Genomic DNA, 8,789 nt, shown 5'->3' on the forward strand with positions numbered 1-8,789 from the left:
ATAGACAGGATATAAAGAGAATTCATAAAGGCTCATTCATTCATCACAGTGTCCCTCAGCTTTTAAAATCTGGGACATTGTGTCTGATGAAGGAAACATACATGTGAAATTTTAAGAATAAAGCCGTAGAAACATTTTTAAAAAATTGATCAAAAGCTTTTGAGAATAACATGAATTCAGAAATCTTTGCCAGAGAATTTCTTATAATAGAAGAATCCTTTGCATCAGAGAAATGTGAATTATTGAAAACACTCCCATGCACTCTCTTACCTGCAGTGATTTTTTTGTGCAACATTTTGGTGCTAGATCTTTATCAGGTAAATGAAAATAATTAATTTGCTGAATTTACACATGATTTTGACCTTTGAGACTTTAATCTTGAATATCATTGTTTTACCCTTGTAACTAATAAGCAAATCCCCTATATGGTCTATTGAGCTGCTGATCAAGGGAGGTAGGGGAGACCCCGTGGATCCAAATCTCTGGTGGGAAAGTAGTCCTAGACTTTTTGACCCCTGTACAAGGATGTAGAATTTGCAGTATTATATATATCTGTGTTTGGTGAATAGCAAAATGAAAAGTTTCCAAAATCCAAATAGAATTTTCTTGGTTGACGACAACCAAAACAGAAGCTCTGCTGATAAATATTTTTTTCTATTTTCACTCTTTCTCAAACGGTTTTTTAATCTGATGTGAAATTAACTTTTCATTTTCAGTTGGTTAGATGATGTTTCACCACAATCTTTCAAATGAAAGACACAAACTAATCTATTGCATGAAATTAAATCAATATTTCAGTGCGTACTAAAATTGAAATTAAATGAAGAAGCCAGCTCACATCGCAGAGGGCATCAGTCAGTGTGTGTGTGTTTGTGTGTGTGTCTGTGTGTGTCTCTGTGTGTGTGTCTGTCACGACTCTTCATCTTCGGCTCCCTTCAGCAGTTTGCAGCTCTGACTCATTCCTCCCTGCCCCACAGAGTGCTTGGGGGATTGTGGGAAATGAAGTCCGTGGGCAAGGAGAGCGTTGATTTAGTTCAGTGGGATGATAAACTCTGCCTCGCTCTTCTTTTCACTGTGTCATCCCCCCCCCCCCCAGCTGCTGTTGAAACACGTGTGAAGCTCTGACCTGTTCGCCTTCAGTTCGACTGTCAACCGCGTCACACGTGCACAGATCCCACGCATTATATACAGTACATGTCAATCCACTGTACTGAGAATCGCACTCATCATCAGCTGATGCCATAACGAGGAACCCTGCAGGTGAGTGGCAGCTGCAGGGAGGAGAAACCATGGCAACTCGGGGGGGGGTGTTGATAAAGAGCAGCTCCCCTTGATGATGGATGACATTTTCCATCAAGACTGACGAGCAGAGAGAGTTCTACAGGTGCAGCATTGTGTTGTTACACCTCCACAATGAACACACTCTGCTAAAGTAAAGGACATGTACGCACAACACATGTTATCATCACATTTTGTCCACCGTCCATTTCAATATCACACAATGGAAGCAACCATGTTTTTCTTTTCTACTGCTTCGTGATTCGACCTTTACAGTTCATTCAGAATCAGAATCAAAAAGCCTTAACTGCCTTATTGGATACAATAAAAATACAAATCAAATAAATAATATAATTGACCTTTCTCTTTGACCCTTGATCACTAAAGTCTTTTCAGTTCATCCTTGAGTTGAATTGAACATTTGTGACAAATTTGAAAGAATTCCATCCAGGTGTTCTTGACATATCATGTTCACAATGTGTGACGTATATGGATGGACAATCCGAAGGCATGAAGCCTCCGGCCACCGGGTGTCGCCACTGTAGAAACATCAAAAGAAGATTCAACTCTTTTCATTGTATCAATAATATTTGTTAAGGTCTTAAATATAAATTATTGACGGAGTGGAAAATTTGGTTCATTGCATTTCAACACATGTATTTATTTGGACTTGATAACATCTAGTTTTCAAACACGAGCTACGAACTGTAACCAAGAGTCTCCCTGCTCCTATATCCCTTGGGGGTGGGGTGAGGGGAAGGGGGGGGGGGGGGGGGTTTGTGCACTGCATTGTGGGAGAGTGGTTTCCACGTCTGTCGTTAAGAAGCCGTGTGATTTATGGCTGCGATCCCACCTCCTCAACACTGAGCTACAAGGCCGGGAGTCGTAAACAGAGACGCCTCACACACAGCTGCACGTGTGTGTGGGGACAGATGTGAAGTGGCTCAGACACACACACACACACACACACATACACGGACAGAGCAGTTTGACCTCATACACTCCCTATCCTCTGATTGCTTGGGATTGATGAGGTGATCAATGACCTGTCGGCTGCTGAAGAGGACAGTGATTCACAACGTGCTGCCGTCCCGAGGACTTGGTTAATCCACAAGGACTCGAGCAGCTCCCTGGTCCTAACAAACCAGAGGACATAGATTTTTATTAAAGCTGAGTTTCTGGAAAAGGTCCCGGGGCTTGTATAGAGGTATCTTGGCCCCGGAGGAAAGTCAATTTCTTTGTGTTTTTCTTTGTCGTCAGTGTGACTCATCATGTGTTGTTTTTTGGGGGCTGAGTTCCCGGGACCCACCACCTCGACGTCACCGGCTGTGACGCACCACCTTCTCAACAGGTGTGTGTCGTAAATGACTCATGAGCCGGGGGGGGGGGGGGGGGGGGGAGATATTCAAATCCACATCACCCCTTTCTAAAACGTGTGTGTGTGTGTGTAAATTGTTTGAGGTTTTTCCTTCTTTTTTCTGAGGGACTATTCTCCTCTTCTATTACTGATGAATCAGTTCATTAAATCCTGGAGCCGCTTCTATATTACCTTTGTTTATATTATACATGTCAGAGTGTAGTTTTTCTGTCGCTGTCCTTTTAAACACCAGATCCTAGATTTGTTTAAATTATCGGTGGTATGTTTTCATTTCTGACAGCAGCTCGTGGCCTCTTTCCAAAAAAGACGAAGTGTCTTCACAGGAACTCAGAACTTCCAAGAGACATCAGAGGAACTGTCACAAAATCCGAGTTATCTCTGGGAGGATCTGTGATAATCCCTTTGTCTTTACTGGGACTGTAGTTTGATATGTAAGTGAATTAAGGATATCCCAGATTTTTCTTTCCTACTTTTTCTTTGTTGCCTTTTCACTGGCGACGAGCTAACGCTGCTGTTACTCCACTCAACCACTGACATAGTGGCTTTAGAGATGGGCTACTGCACAATGACCAGTAAATCCTATTAACATTAAAGTCTCCTTCCCACGTCCTTCACCTGAGCACCACAACAACCCTGTTAAATCCCAGGAGCGCTGGTTTCAGTTTAACTTCAACAAAGATCTCTGGAATCTAAAACAAATCCCAAAGATAATTCAGGTTATTTCTACAACACACACCCACATATAGATGTCTGACTACTTGTATTTGTGCTGCTGTGTATCTGCAGGAGACAAAGGGACTTATGTAACTCCGACATTGAGCACAGAGTGTGAATCAGACGTCTTCTGTGCGTCTTCAGGGAGCGAGGAACATTGTTCACAGAGAGTTTAGCTGAGAGCAGACTGCTTTCTGTCTTCTCGCTGTGAAAGTGAAACATGGCTCCTGTTCACAAAGAACGCAGCACAATCCGATGATTTCTGTAAATACTGCAGCCATGAAGGCGTTGTGGATTCTCGGTGGAGCTTTTGGCATTTGCGGCCTCGTTGGAGGGGGGGGGAGGTCTTTTGAGGGTAAAAACACAGTTTTCAAGGGATGAATAATTGATTCAAAACCCTTTTTTCTGCCTGTTTTGTGTTGTTGTTGCAGTCAATGAGCAGTGAGTTCACTTGACCCTCAGCTGTGCACAGGGTGGGGGGGGGCGCTCCACCTTCTTGTCCTGGACTCCACCAGGACAAGAAGACAGCTTACGGCACAGAGCCGTGTGTGATTGGCCTCCCTCTCGGGAGAAAAGAGGATTACAGGGGGCCTCTTACGTGTGTGCATGCGTGTTTCTTTGTCATGAGGGTGAGGTGCGTCGACACACCCACCCGTGTGCATGTGCGCGTGCACGTGTGGGAAGGAAGGGAAGGGAGCCTCTGTGGCTTTAAAGGTATTTTTAGTCGACGGTGTCTGGGTATCTCGTGGGGGGACGTTGGCGTCTAGGGTGGAATTAGACGTGTGCCATGTAGTTAAGAGGGATGAGAGAGGCTCAGTCCTAATGTAGCAGGAGTTAAACGTCACTTGCACCGTTGCTTGGGACACGCTGAGGATACACACTCGTCACCCGCTGAGGATACACACTCCTGCACACATGAAGTAAAGGTATGTAACTCTATGCAATTCTGTTTGAGAAGAGCAGGGAACCGAGGAGGTGAAACTCTCCAGGGAAGCTTCTCGTAGTGTGTTTTGGACATCCACACCTCAGGAGAACAGAGCTGTTGTGGTACATGTAACAGTCTCAAAGGTTATTGTGTCTTTACTGAGTCGTCTGGTGATGTAAAACTTCATTGAGTCGTGTGTGGAGGCCGTCGTTCTGACTCTGAACTTGAGTTTTAGCAGCATCACTGAAAAGAAATGTGGCTTTTGTTGCCGTCTTTGGACTCATGCACCCCCAGCTGAGTATTCAAATTTAATGAACGCAGCTCTGTGTGTGTTATCTGGTTTCCAAGCTCGGATTACAGCGAGGCTGCACAGCACAAAACACATGCACGTACACACACACACACACACACTGTAAATGTACAGGAGAGGAGCAGATCAAACATATGAAGTAACAGGGGGAAAGTAAAAGTCCTGTAATCCAATATATTTCTAATGTACTACTATTTAAATGATATCATACGTTCACATTGCAGCTTCTAATTATTTTATTTATATCTTGTTCAAGGCCCAAAAAGGCAACACTTTTAAACTCTTCAACAATGATTACACAAGTCACATGGGACAGTGTGGTGGGATGGTGATTTTCTATATGAATGTAAATACTGTCCATTTTTTTTTTACAACAGAAATATGATTCAAAGGCAATGATAGGTGTGTGTGTGTGTGTGTGTGTGTGTGTGTGTGTGTGTGTGTGTTTGTGTATAAACTGCTGGGGTTGCACACGCTTCAGAAAGCACCTCTTTGTCCCAGGGCCTGTGTTTGATGTTACATATTTACACCTGTGTGTGTGTGTGTTTGTGTGGGTGTGTGGGTGTGTGTGTGTGTGTCTGTGTGTGTGTGTTCGTGTGTGTTTGTGTTTGTCTGCCTGTCCATATGTTTGCTCTGCATGACTGGATGCTTTTGTCAGGCGTTATATGAATATGTGGGTGAGATACAGGGAGAGAGAGAGAGAGAGAGAGAGAGAGAGGGTGGGAGAGAGAGCAAGCTTCCGCCTCACAGCCTAGAGACAATCAGGCCATGCCTCAGCAATCAGGGGAAGAAGAAGAAGAGGAGCAGAGCAGTCGGTATCCAACCACCATTTATCACTGGAGACAGAAACCAAACCTCACCCCTGCCTACACATACTCAGAGGTGAGGAGGCGGAGGAGGAGGAGGAGGCGGAAAGGCCGAAGATGGAGGAGAATAGTAAAACGGGAATATTTTTACATAAAGGAGACAACTTAGGAAAGAAGAGAATATTCAAAGATATGGAGGAAAAACGTGAGCGGGGTAGAGTCAAGGTCACGGAGAGGAAAGAGCGGGGACTGGGATTTGAACTCTTACGCTGCAACAACCATCAAGGTCAACGACACGCTGATTCACCACCTCCTCCCACTACTAAAGGAGTCATGCACTGGCTTGTTCCCATTCTCACTTTCCTGCTGAGATTTAGATGAGAAAATTCACACCACACTTTATCTGCCTGGAGTTAACTTAACAGTGAGCATAGTTTGGCATGAAAGACGAAGAGGTGGCTAGCAAAGCAGCTTAAAGACAACAAAAAATGCAAGGAGGAGTTTGGCTTAGCTTAGCATAAAGACTGGAAGTGGAGGAAAACGGCTAGTCTGGCCTTTTGTGTTGGTGTAAGACTGTTTTTGGTCTGTGGCTGTTTTGGTGCTTCATGTCTGTGGTATTCTGGTTCTGTGAGGCCCCAAAAACAGCTTGATCAATAGTCCACTGTCCAAAGGTCTCAGTGAGAGAACCCCTTACAAATCATAACACAGGGCTGACCTAGGCCATGCCTCAGCTCTACAACTGACAAACCGACATTCAGCTTATTGGTACTTCTAGGCATTCAGACTCACAGATGGCAGCTCTGCACCGTTGCCTCCTCAGCCAGGCACATACACCCCATGTGTGAGCCTGCTGTTCTTTGGACCTGAGCAACATCTGTAACGCTCACTAATTAAAAGTATGATGTCTCTTTTGTTGTATAGGTTAATGAATTGTTGTACAAACCACAGGGTTAGGATTTGTGGGATGTGCCCGGCTGCTTTTGGAAGAGACTCCTCTTCCAGGAAAAAAAGTACATTATTGATATGAACTATTATGGTTGAACTCAAATGAGAAAATTAAACTTTCTGCATCGCCCTTTCAAAACACCCGATATCAAGTCTATGCAGACGACACTCTGGTATCTTACATCTTTCTAACAGGAGGATCACATCTAAAAGGACATTTCACATGATGATAGGGTTAGGGTTAGGGAAAACCCTAACCCTATGTTGTCACGTGCGGCTTCATGTCTCTATACAGAAGCTTTTCCAGGTATCAAAGAAAACAGCAGAAGTATTGGTCTTCGGTTTTCCTTCCTTCTGCACTAGTCTCCCATTCACACGGCCCCACACCCCCTCCCCCCACCCCCACCCAGGTACTACAGTGTGTTCGCAGGGTGCATCCAGGACACATCTGCCCCAGAGCTCCACAGACACGCGGCAAATGAGCACTCGCTGTCATATCGCAGCACATCTGCTTGATGTACAGCCGAGCTGACGCATTTTAATATCCTACTCGCTGGCTGTGCACATTCTCGGCACAGTGGGGCTAAATGTACTGTAGGCTTGTTTTTCGCGGGCTGACGTAATGAAATTGCGTTATTTTCTTTGCATTGTGCGGGGTGGGTGATGTTGTTATGAGGCAAATATGCAGCACACCGCAGCCTCTGTGGGCTTTTCATTACTATCATGTGATCACACGCAGTGCTCGTGACAACGGCGGCAATCAATTCCTCACAAGGGGAGAGGAGATAAAGAATTCATCTTGATTTATTTGGCATCAGACAAACTGATTTTACCCTGTGCCACTGCACATTAACATGTTATGAGAATATGAAGCGTTGGATATGAAATGAGAAAAAACCTCAAAGCATATTAGATGTCATTCATGGTATGAGACATATAAACCCATTCACATTCATATTATTTATGTTTTTCAATATTTCATGGAATAATCTCGCCTAAAATTAAACACGTGGCGTTTTGGCCTCATGCTGCTGGAATGGTTTGTGTTGCTGTGAACCGAGAGGGTGGACACACACACACATTCAGTTGAGTTATTATAAATAAAGCCTTAAAGCATTGTTCTAATCCTGCAATATCACAGCAGACGTTGAGGTGGAGAGTGTGTTCATACAATATATATGAGCTTCCACAAGCCTGTAGCCAGAAGCTCCTGACCCATAAAGAGAGTTTCTGTCTCCTCTGCTTTAGAACCAGAATACAGAAACTAGCAGAACTCTCACGTGTCCTCTCAGCTCCACTGAGCCGCAAGTCTTTATAAACAATCAACCAAGACACATTATTTAAATGGAGCTGGTTCCCTTTAAAAAAAACATTTCTCCCTTCAGATGTCTTCTGATCACCTGTCAGGGGACGGAGCATGCGCAGTTGGCAGGAGCCAGAAACCACAGAGGCTGCTGAAGACAGATATCCATGGTGGGAAAGAGAGGAAGTGGTACATCTAGATTTCAACATAAAAGCCTAAAAGTGACATTGGGAAGGGGGTTATTTATTTATTTGCCTTTATTTCACCAGGTTAGTGCCATTGAAGAAAGAAATATTTAACTTTCCAAGAATATCAGAAGCAAGGTTTCAACAAATAGAATTAATAACATTAAAACTTGATCATACTTGATCACACAGACAACCTGGACTTGAGAGATTTTACCACAGCTTTAAACTTAGTCGCCTCAGAGGATTTGAATGTTTAATTAAAGTGTTTAAGTACGTAACATATTCGATTAATTAATTTGATGAAAACTTAAAATCTTTCTTTCTTAATTCACTTCAGAATTCAGGAATAACTAATCACAAAATGTCCATAGAACAAAGATTGTGACATTCCAGAATTTAGAATTGTTCAAATTGCTAGAAATAGTTGAATTAACATCAACCAGAATTCAAGTAGGTGAAATCAAGCACATTTGATTATTTGACTCAATATGGCTTCCGGGTGTTGACCTACTCTCCTTTGGTGTGCAAGATTCAGATTTTTTGATCATGTAGTTTAATCGCAGCACCTTGAGCAGATTAGCTGCAAGTGAATACAAGTGAAAACCCAACACTAATACCAGTTAATTGGGGTTTTATTTTGTAAAACCCACCGGAAACCGTCTTCAGTGGCAGTGAGCAGTTGTAAAGCAGCTCCTGACGGAAAACTGTGGTCACCGTGCAGCTGCAGAAGATGCGCGACACAGAAAAACAAGGAGGACCGAGAGGGATGGAGAAACAAGGGATGAGGAAATAAAGAGAAAACCACCTGAGATGCTCCGACACACCGAGGAACCGCGTCTCCACCGCGCGCTTTGGACATAATCACGCCGAGGGATCGCGCATCGATCCGGGTAGCAGGGTACAGGGGGTGGTGGGGTTGGGGGGGAGAAGGAGGGGTCGATC

This window comes from Platichthys flesus, chromosome 23 (genome assembly GCF_949316205.1).
Source record: "Platichthys flesus chromosome 23, fPlaFle2.1, whole genome shotgun sequence".
In the NCBI taxonomy this organism is placed as follows: Eukaryota; Metazoa; Chordata; class Actinopteri; order Pleuronectiformes; family Pleuronectidae; genus Platichthys; species Platichthys flesus.